The 8,681-nt window shown below is 39.0% G+C and overlaps 1 long non-coding RNA gene across 1 annotated transcript in view; it reads right to left on the bottom strand.

Moving 5' to 3' along the window:
• Positions 1-3,544: 3,544 nt before the first annotated feature.
• LOC309479895 overlaps positions 3,545-8,681 on the bottom strand; it is a 30,403-nt gene continuing 25,266 nt past the window's right edge. The window contains exon 3 of the long non-coding RNA XR_014199461.1: positions 3,545-3,774. This is a non-coding gene — a long non-coding RNA (uncharacterized lncRNA). The remainder of the gene's footprint in view (positions 3,775-8,681) is intronic.

Genomic DNA, 8,681 nt, shown 5'->3' with positions numbered 1-8,681 from the left:
GGAATCTATTAAGACCAGTGGCATTTCAGTAGCCAGATTTATTCAAAAGTTATTAGCCTTTTTGTAAATGTTGTTATAAGTTTTGACCACTAGGTGGCGCTGTTTCGAAATATTTTGAATACCTTTAGGGGATGATGCTGATGGCACATTCTGAGTTTTGTAATATTACACTAATGCATTTGTTTAGTATAGCACTTTATTTCACAAAACTGTATTGAAGTCAATGGGAATTTCATGTTTTGTTCTATTATAGCGCCACCAAGAGACTCAGTCCCACAATTTTTTTTATGTGTCCTCAGAGTGAGCCCATACATATGTGTGTCGATTTTGGTGAAAATATCTCAATTCGCTTCAGAGTTATAGACATTTATATGAAAAAACACGTAAAAAATGACTGACACATGACTTTGATTGGAATTTACTACCCCTAAACATCAATATTTTCGCATTTGGGCATTGGCGTATGGCTATCGACCTATGTTTCCAAACTTCTGACGGTGGTTTCGTCTCGATCGGACAAACGGTTTCGAAGATATAGCCAAATGTTTTTTAAGCGCTAAATCACAACGCTACACAAACCGTGAGGCGAAACCTAGCATGTTTGGTATCGTTGGACTCGGCAAGGATTCAGGAGTCTAATGAGATGAGTTTGGTGAAAATAAGTCAACCACACCCAAAGTTATAAGCATTTGAAAAAAAAAATTCACCACTAGGTGGCGCTGTTTCGAAACTTCTCACGCTCCTTCAGAACATCGTGCTGATGACCCATACCAAGTTTCGTAACAATCCGTTCATGCGTTCTTAAAATACAGCATTTTAGCACAAAATTCAAAATGGCCGACAGTCAAAATGGCCGATATGGTAAAATTTGATATCAGTCGACTCGGCATGTTGCCCTGAATCTAACGAGACCAATTTTATGATTTTTGGACAAATTGTTCAGAAGTTATAAGCAAAAATAGCCCTTTTTCATATCTCCGGACCAGTAGGTGGCGCTGCGCCGAAACGCAGCATGTAGCCTCAGGTCATGCTTGTGATGACCTGTACCAATTTTGGTCTGAATCCGATAAAGCGTTGCGGAGATACAGCCCTACGACTGTTTTTGCAAGCGCTACGTAAAATGTGTTCGAGCGTTATTCGAAAACGGTTTGACGAATCAATTTGAATTCCATAACTTTTGGTCAGCACTGCCTGAAGATGATCTGGTTCAATTTTCGTGCAAATCGGACAAACCGTCTAGGACGAGTTCGAAAAAGTAGCTTTTTCAGCACATTCAAAATGGCGGCCATATTTATAAGCCAGAAAATGACGTCATAGGGTGCAATCGAATCGTCATGAGCTCAGGAATCAGAGGAAAAAAGAATTTTGTTGATTGGCCTTACGCTTCAAAAGTTATTAGCATAATAAAAGTGAAACTTTGGACAGGTGGTGGCGCTAGAGGGAGTGACTTAGAAACACCAAAATTGGTGTATTTAATGTTGGGACTGTCCTCTATCAGAATGTCAAACCAAAACAACTTTCCCGCAATCGGTTCTATGGGCTGCCATAGACGCCTAGTCGGAAGAAGAAGAATAATAATAATTAAAGCTGCAAGCAGCATTTAGCGGGGCCAAGCACAATCAGATGACAAGACATGCCAACATTGTTGAAAATGTCAGACCAACTGCAACAATGAGCAATTAAAGACATTAAAGAGGATTTTAGGCAAAATGCCTGAAAATTCATAGAAACAGTAAATAAAAATATGATGTAATGCATTATCACTTTCTACCAATAGGTGGCGCAGTTACAAAACTGATGTGATGTGGTCAGAGTGAAGTGACAATGACACATACAAAGTTTGGTGTCAATATGTCAAGGCATTGCAGAGATAAAGCCTGAATAGTGCTTTTAGCATCATGCCTCAACTTTGCTGCTGCGCTATACAAAAACGGTTTCGTCAATCGAGACGAAATCGATAACTTTTAGTCGGCACGGTCTGGAAATGATACGATTCGATTTTGGTGAAAATCGGACAAACGGTGTAGGAGGAGTTCGAAAATGTATGTTTTGAATGAAAATCAAGATGGCGGACAGGAAGTTAGGCCAAATAAGGAAAACTTGGTTTCTATGTTCTCGGCTTGAGCCAATGAATCTATTAAGACCAGTGGCATTTCAATAGGCAGATTTATTCAAAAGTTATTAGCATTTTTAGAAGTTTGGTTATAACTTTTGACCACTAGGTGGCGCTGTCTTGAAATATGTTGGGTACTTTCAGGAAATGGTGCTGAAGGCACTTTCTGAGTTTCATTAAATAACACCAATGCATTTGTTTAGTATAGCATTTTATTTCACAAAACTGTATTGAAGTCAATGGGAATTTCATGTTTTGTTCTATTATAGCGCCACCAAGAGGCTCAGTCACACCATTTTTTTTACGTGTCCTCAGAGTGAGCCCATACATATGTGTGTCAATTTTGGTGAAAATATCTCAATTCGCTTCGGAGTTATAGACATTTATATGAAAAAACACGTAAAAAATGACTGACACATGACTTTGATTGAATTTTACTACCCCTTACTATCAATATTTTCGCATTTGGGCATTGGCGTATAGCTATCGACCTATGTTTCCAAACTTCTGACGGTGGTTTCGTCTCGATCAGACTAGCGGTTTCGCAGATATAGCCAAATGTTTTTTAAGCGCTAAATCACAACGCTACACAAACCGTAAGGCGAAACCTAGCATGTTTGGTATCGTAGGACTCGGCAAGGATTCAGGAGTCTAATTAGATGAGTCTCGTGAAAATAAGTCGACCACACCCAAAGTTATAAGCATTTGAATAAAAAGATTAACCACTAGGTGGCGCTGTTTCGAAACTTCTCAGGCTCCTTCAGGACATCGTGCTGATGACCAATACCAAGTTTCGTAACAATCCGTTCATGCGTTCTTAAAATACAGCATTTTAGCACAAAATTCAAAATGGCCGACAGTCAAAATGGCTGATATGGTAAAATTGGATATCAGTCGACTCGGCATTTTGCCCTGAATCTAACAAGACCAATTTTATGATTTTTGGACAAACTGTTCAGAAGTTATAAGCAAAAATAGCCATTTTTCATATCTCTGGACCAGTAGGTGGCGCTGCGCCGAAACGCAGCATGTAGCCTCAGGTCATGCTTGTGATGACATGTACCAAGTTTGGTCTGAATACGATAAAGCGTTGCGAAGATACAGCCTTACGACTGTTTTCGCAAGCGCTAAGTAAAATTTGTTCGAGCGTTTATTGAAAACGGTTTGACAAATCAACTAGATTTTAATAACTTTTTGTCAGCACTGCCTGAAGATGATCTGGTTCAATTTTCGTGCAAATCGGACAAACTGTCTAGGACGAGTTCGAAAAAGTAGGTTTTGAGAATAATTCAAAATGGCGGCCATGTTTTTATGACGGAAAATGACGACATAGGGTGCAATCGAATCGGCATGAGCTCAGGAATCAGAGGAAAAAATAATTTTGTTGATTGGCCTTACGGTTCAAAAGTTATTAGCAAAACAAAAGTGAAATTTTGGACAGGTGGTGGCGCTAGAGGGAATGACTTAGACACACCAAAATTGGTGTATTTAATGTTGGGACTGTCCTCTATCAGAATGTCAAACCATTACAACTTTCCCGCAATCGGTTCTATGGGCTGCCATAGACTCCCAGAGTGGAAGAAGAATAATAATAATAATAATAATAATAATAATAATAATAATAATAAGAACGGGAACAGATACAATAGGTGCCTCCGCACCTTCGGTGCTTGGCCCCTAATTAAAGCTGCAAGCAGCATTTAGCGGGGCCAAGCACAATCAGATGACAAGACATGCCAACATTGCTGAAAGTGTCAGACCAACTGCAACAATGAACAATTAAAGACATTAAAGAGGATTTTAGGCAAAATGCCTGAAAATTCATAGAAACAGTAAATAAAAATTTGATGTAATGCATTATCACTTTCTACCAATAGGTGGCGCAGTTACAAAACTGATGTGATGTGGTCAGAGTGATGTGACAATGACACATACAAAGTTTGGTGTCAATATGTCAAGGCATTGCAGAGATAAAGCCTGAATAGTGCTTTTAGCATCATGCCTCAACTTTGCTGCTGCGCTATACGAAAACGGTTTCGTCAATCGAGACGAAATCGATAACTTTTAGTCGGCACGGTCTGGAGATGATACGATTCGATTTTGGTGAAAATCGGACAAACGGTGTAGGAGGAGTTCGAAAATGTATGTTTTGAATGAAAATCAAGATGGCAGACAGAAAGTTAGGCCAAATAAGGAAAACTTGGTTTCTATGTTCTCGGCTTGACCCAAGGAATTTATTAATACCAGTGGCATTTCAATGGGCAGATTTATTCAAAAGTTATTAGCATTTTTAGAAGTTTTGTTATAACTTTTGACCAAAAGGTGGCGCTGTCTTGAAATATGTTGGGTACTTTCAGGAAATGGTGCTGAAGGCACTTTCTGAGTTTCATTAAATAACACCAATGCATTTGTTTTGTATAGCATTTTATTTCACAAAACTGTATTGAAGTCAATGGGAATTTCATGTTTTGTTCTATTATAGCGCCACCAAGAGGCTCAGTCACACCATTTTTTTTACGTGTCCTCAGAGTGAGCCCATACATATCTGTGTCAATTTTGGTGAAAATATCTCAATTCGCTTCGGAGTTATAGACATTTATATGAAAAAACACGTAAAAAATGACTGACACATGACTTTGATTGAATTTTACTACCCCTTACTATCAATATTTTCGCATTTGGGCATTGGCGTATAGCTATCGACCTATGTTTCCAAACTTCTGACGGTGGTTTCGTCTCGATCGGACAAATGGTTTCGAAGATATAGCCTAATGTTTTTTAAGCGCTAAATCACAACGCTACACAAACCGTAAGGCGAAACCTAGAATGTTTGGTATCGTTGGACTCGGCAACGATTCAGGAGTCTAATGAGATGAGTTTCGTGAAAATAAGTCGATCACTCCCAAAGTTATAAGCATTTGAAAAAAAAAATTCACCACTAGGTGGCGCTGTTTCGAAACTTCTCACACTCCTTCAGGACATAGTGTTGATGACCCATACCAAGTTTCGTAACAATCCGTTCATGCGTTGTTAAAATACAGCATTTTAGCACAAAATTCAAAATGGCCGACAGTCAAAATGGCCGATATGGCAAAATTGGATATCAGTCGACTCGGCATGTCGCCCTGAATCTATCAAGACCAATTTTATGATTTTTGGACAAACTGTTCAGAAGTTATAAGCAAAAATAGCCATTTTTCATATCTCCGGACCAGTAGGTGGCGCTGCGCCGAAACGCAGCATGTAGCCTCAGGTCATGCTTGTGAGTACATGTACCAAGATTGGTCTGAATACGATAAACCGTTGCGGAGATACAGCCTTACGACTGTTTTTGCTAGCGCTACGTAAAATGTATTCGTGCGTTTATCGAAAACGGTTTGACGAATCAACAAGATTTTAATAACTTTTTGTCACCCCTGCCTGAAGATGATCCGATTCAATTTTCGTGCAAATCGGACAAACCGTCTAGGACGAGTTCGAAAAAGTACCTTTTTAGGAAAATTCAAAATGACGGCCATATTTTAATGACGGAAAATGATGATATAGGGTGCAATCGAATCGTCATGAGCTCAGGAATCAGAGGAAAAAAGAAGTTTGTTGATTGGCCTTACGGTTCAAAAGTTATTAGCAAAATAATAGTGAAATTTTGGACAGGTGGTGGCGCTAGAGGGAATGACTTAGAAACACCAAAATTGGTGTATTTAATGTTGGGACTGTCCTCTATCAGAATGTCAAACCAAAACAACTTTCCCGCAATCGGTTCTATGGGCTGCCATAGACTCCAAGAGCGGAAGAAGAATAATAATAATTAAAGCTGCAAGCAGCATTTAGCGGGGCCAAGCACAATCAGATGACAAGACATGCCAACATTGCTGAAAGTGTCAGACCAACTGCAACAATGAGCAATTAAAGACATTAAAGAGGATTTTAGGCAAAATGCCTGAAAATTCATAGAAACAGTAAATAAAAATATGTAATGCATTATCACTTTCGACCAATAGGTGGCGCAGTTACAAAACTGATGTGATGTGATCAGAGTGAAGTGACAATGACACATACAAAGTTTGGTGTCAATATGTCAAGGCATTGCAGAGATAAAGCCTGAATAGTGCTTTTAGCATCATGCCTCAACTTTGCTGCTGCGCTATACGAAAACGGTTTCGTCAATCGAGACGAAATCGATAACTTTTAGTCGGCACGGTCTGGAGATGATACGATTCGATTTTGGTGAAAATCGGACAAACGGTGTAGGAGGAGTTCGAAAATGTATGTTTTGAATGAAAATCAAGATGGCGGACAGGAAGTTAGGCCAAATAAGGAAAACTTGGTTTCTATGTTCTCGGCTTGACCCAAGGAATCTATTAATACCAGTGGCATTTCAATAGGCAGATTTATTCAAAAGTTATTAGCATTTTTAGAAGTTTTGTTTTAACTTTTGACCACTAGGTGGCGCTGTCTTGAAATATGTTGGGTACTTTCAGGAAATGGTGCTGAAGGCACTTTCTGAGTTTCATTAAATAACACCAATGCATTTGTTTAGTATAGCATTTTATTTCACAAAACTGTATTGAAGTCAATGGGAATTTCATGTTTTGTTCTATTATAGCGCCACCAAGAGGCTCAGTCACACCATTTTTTTTACGTGTCCTCAGAGTGAGCCCATACATATGTGTGTCAATTTTGGTGAAAATATCTCAATTCGCTTCGGAGTTATAGACATTTATATGAAAAAACACGTAAAAAATGACTGACACATGACTTTGATTGAATTTTACTACCCCTTACTATCAATATTTTCGCATTTGGGCATTGGCGTATAGCTATCGACCTATGTTTCCAAACTTCTGACGGTGGTTTCGTCTCGATCGGACAAACGGTTTCGAAGATATAGCCAAATATTTTTTAAGCGCTAAATCACAACGCTACACAAACCGTAAGGCGAAACCTAGCATGTTTGGTATCGTAGGACTCGGCAACGATTCAGGAGTCTAAAAAGATGAGTTTCGTGAAAATAAGTTGACCACACCCAAAGTTATAAGCATTTGAAAAAAAAAATTCACCACTAGGTGGCGCTGTTTCGAAACTTCTCAGGCTCATTCAGGGCATTGTGCTGATGACCCATACCACGTTTCGTAACAATCCGTTCATGCAGTCATAAAATACAGAATTTTAGCACAAAATTCAAAATGGCCGACAGCCAAAATGACCGATATGGTCAAATTGGACATCAGTCGACTCGGCATGTTGCCCTGAATCTAACGAGACCAATTTTATGATTTTTGGACAAACTGTTCAGAAGTTATAAGCAAAAATAGCCATTTTTCATATCTCCGGACCAGTAGGTGGCGCTGCGCTGAAACGCAGCATGTTGCCTCAGGACATGCTTGTGATGACTTGTACCAAGTTTGGTTTGAATACGATTAAGCGTTGCGGATATACAGCCTTACGACTGTTTTTGCAAGCACTACGTAAAATTTGTTCGTGGGTTTATCGACAACGGTTAAGCGAATCAACTAGATTTTAATAACTTTTTGTCACCACTGCCTGAAGATGATCTGATTCAATTTTCGTGCAAATCGGACAAACCGTCTAGGACGAGTTCGAAAAAGTAGGTTTTGAGAATAATTCAAAATGGCGGCCATATTTTAATGACGGAAAGTGACGTCATAGGGTGCAATCGAATCGTCATGAGCTCAGGAATCAGAGGAAAAAATAAGTTTGTTGATTGGCCTTACGGTTCAAAAGTTATTAGCAAAATAAAAGTGAAATTTCGGACAGGTGGTGGCGCTAGAGGGAATGACTTAGACACACCAAAATTGGTGTATTTAATGTTGGGACTGTCCTCTATCAGAATGTCAAACCAAAACAACTTTCCCGCAATCGGTTCTATGGGCTGCCATAGACTCCAAGAGCGGAAGAATAATAATAATAAATATAGCTGCAAGCAGCAATTACCGGGGCCAAGCAGAATAAGACGACAAGACATTTCGACATGTCTGAAAGTGTCAGACCAACTGCAACAATGAGCAATTAAAGACATTTAACCCTCTGAGGTCGAGAAACGCGCCGACGCGTTTTGCTGGATTTTTTTCACATAGCAGCAACATAAACTTAAATTACTCCGTCATTTATGGTTATACAGAAAAAAGAAATATAAAAAAATAATCTGTGACATTTCTACTTTTGTATGTGTCCACTTACAATCAAATCAAAACATTGTGCTTTTGTAAAATAAAGAAAATAAACAGGGTGTGCGTTCTGCCTCTCCGTCGCGGTGAACTTTTTTTTCTTGAGCACGTCTATAAACTGAAACAAAACTCAGCGAATACTTCTCACACATTTATGAGCCATACACCTTTATACACATTTAAGTGTGTACTTTTAAATGATCGGATTCAAACTGCAAACAAATATTCTCTGTTTAAGTAATTTGTATAAAACCAACAGGATGTCCAGTATCTCAAACGCTTGCTAATTACTTTTTAATTTGACACGCCCACTCGCGCAAAAGAGATTCACATGCAAATCTCCACATGGGACGCGAACGCCCTTGTTACCTCAAACACAA

The sequence above is a fragment of the Leuciscus leuciscus genome (assembly GCF_965113295.1).
Source record: "Leuciscus leuciscus genome assembly, chromosome: 17".
Taxonomy (NCBI): Eukaryota; Metazoa; Chordata; class Actinopteri; order Cypriniformes; family Leuciscidae; genus Leuciscus; species Leuciscus leuciscus.
This window is presented reverse-complemented; position numbering and strand designations above follow the sequence as displayed.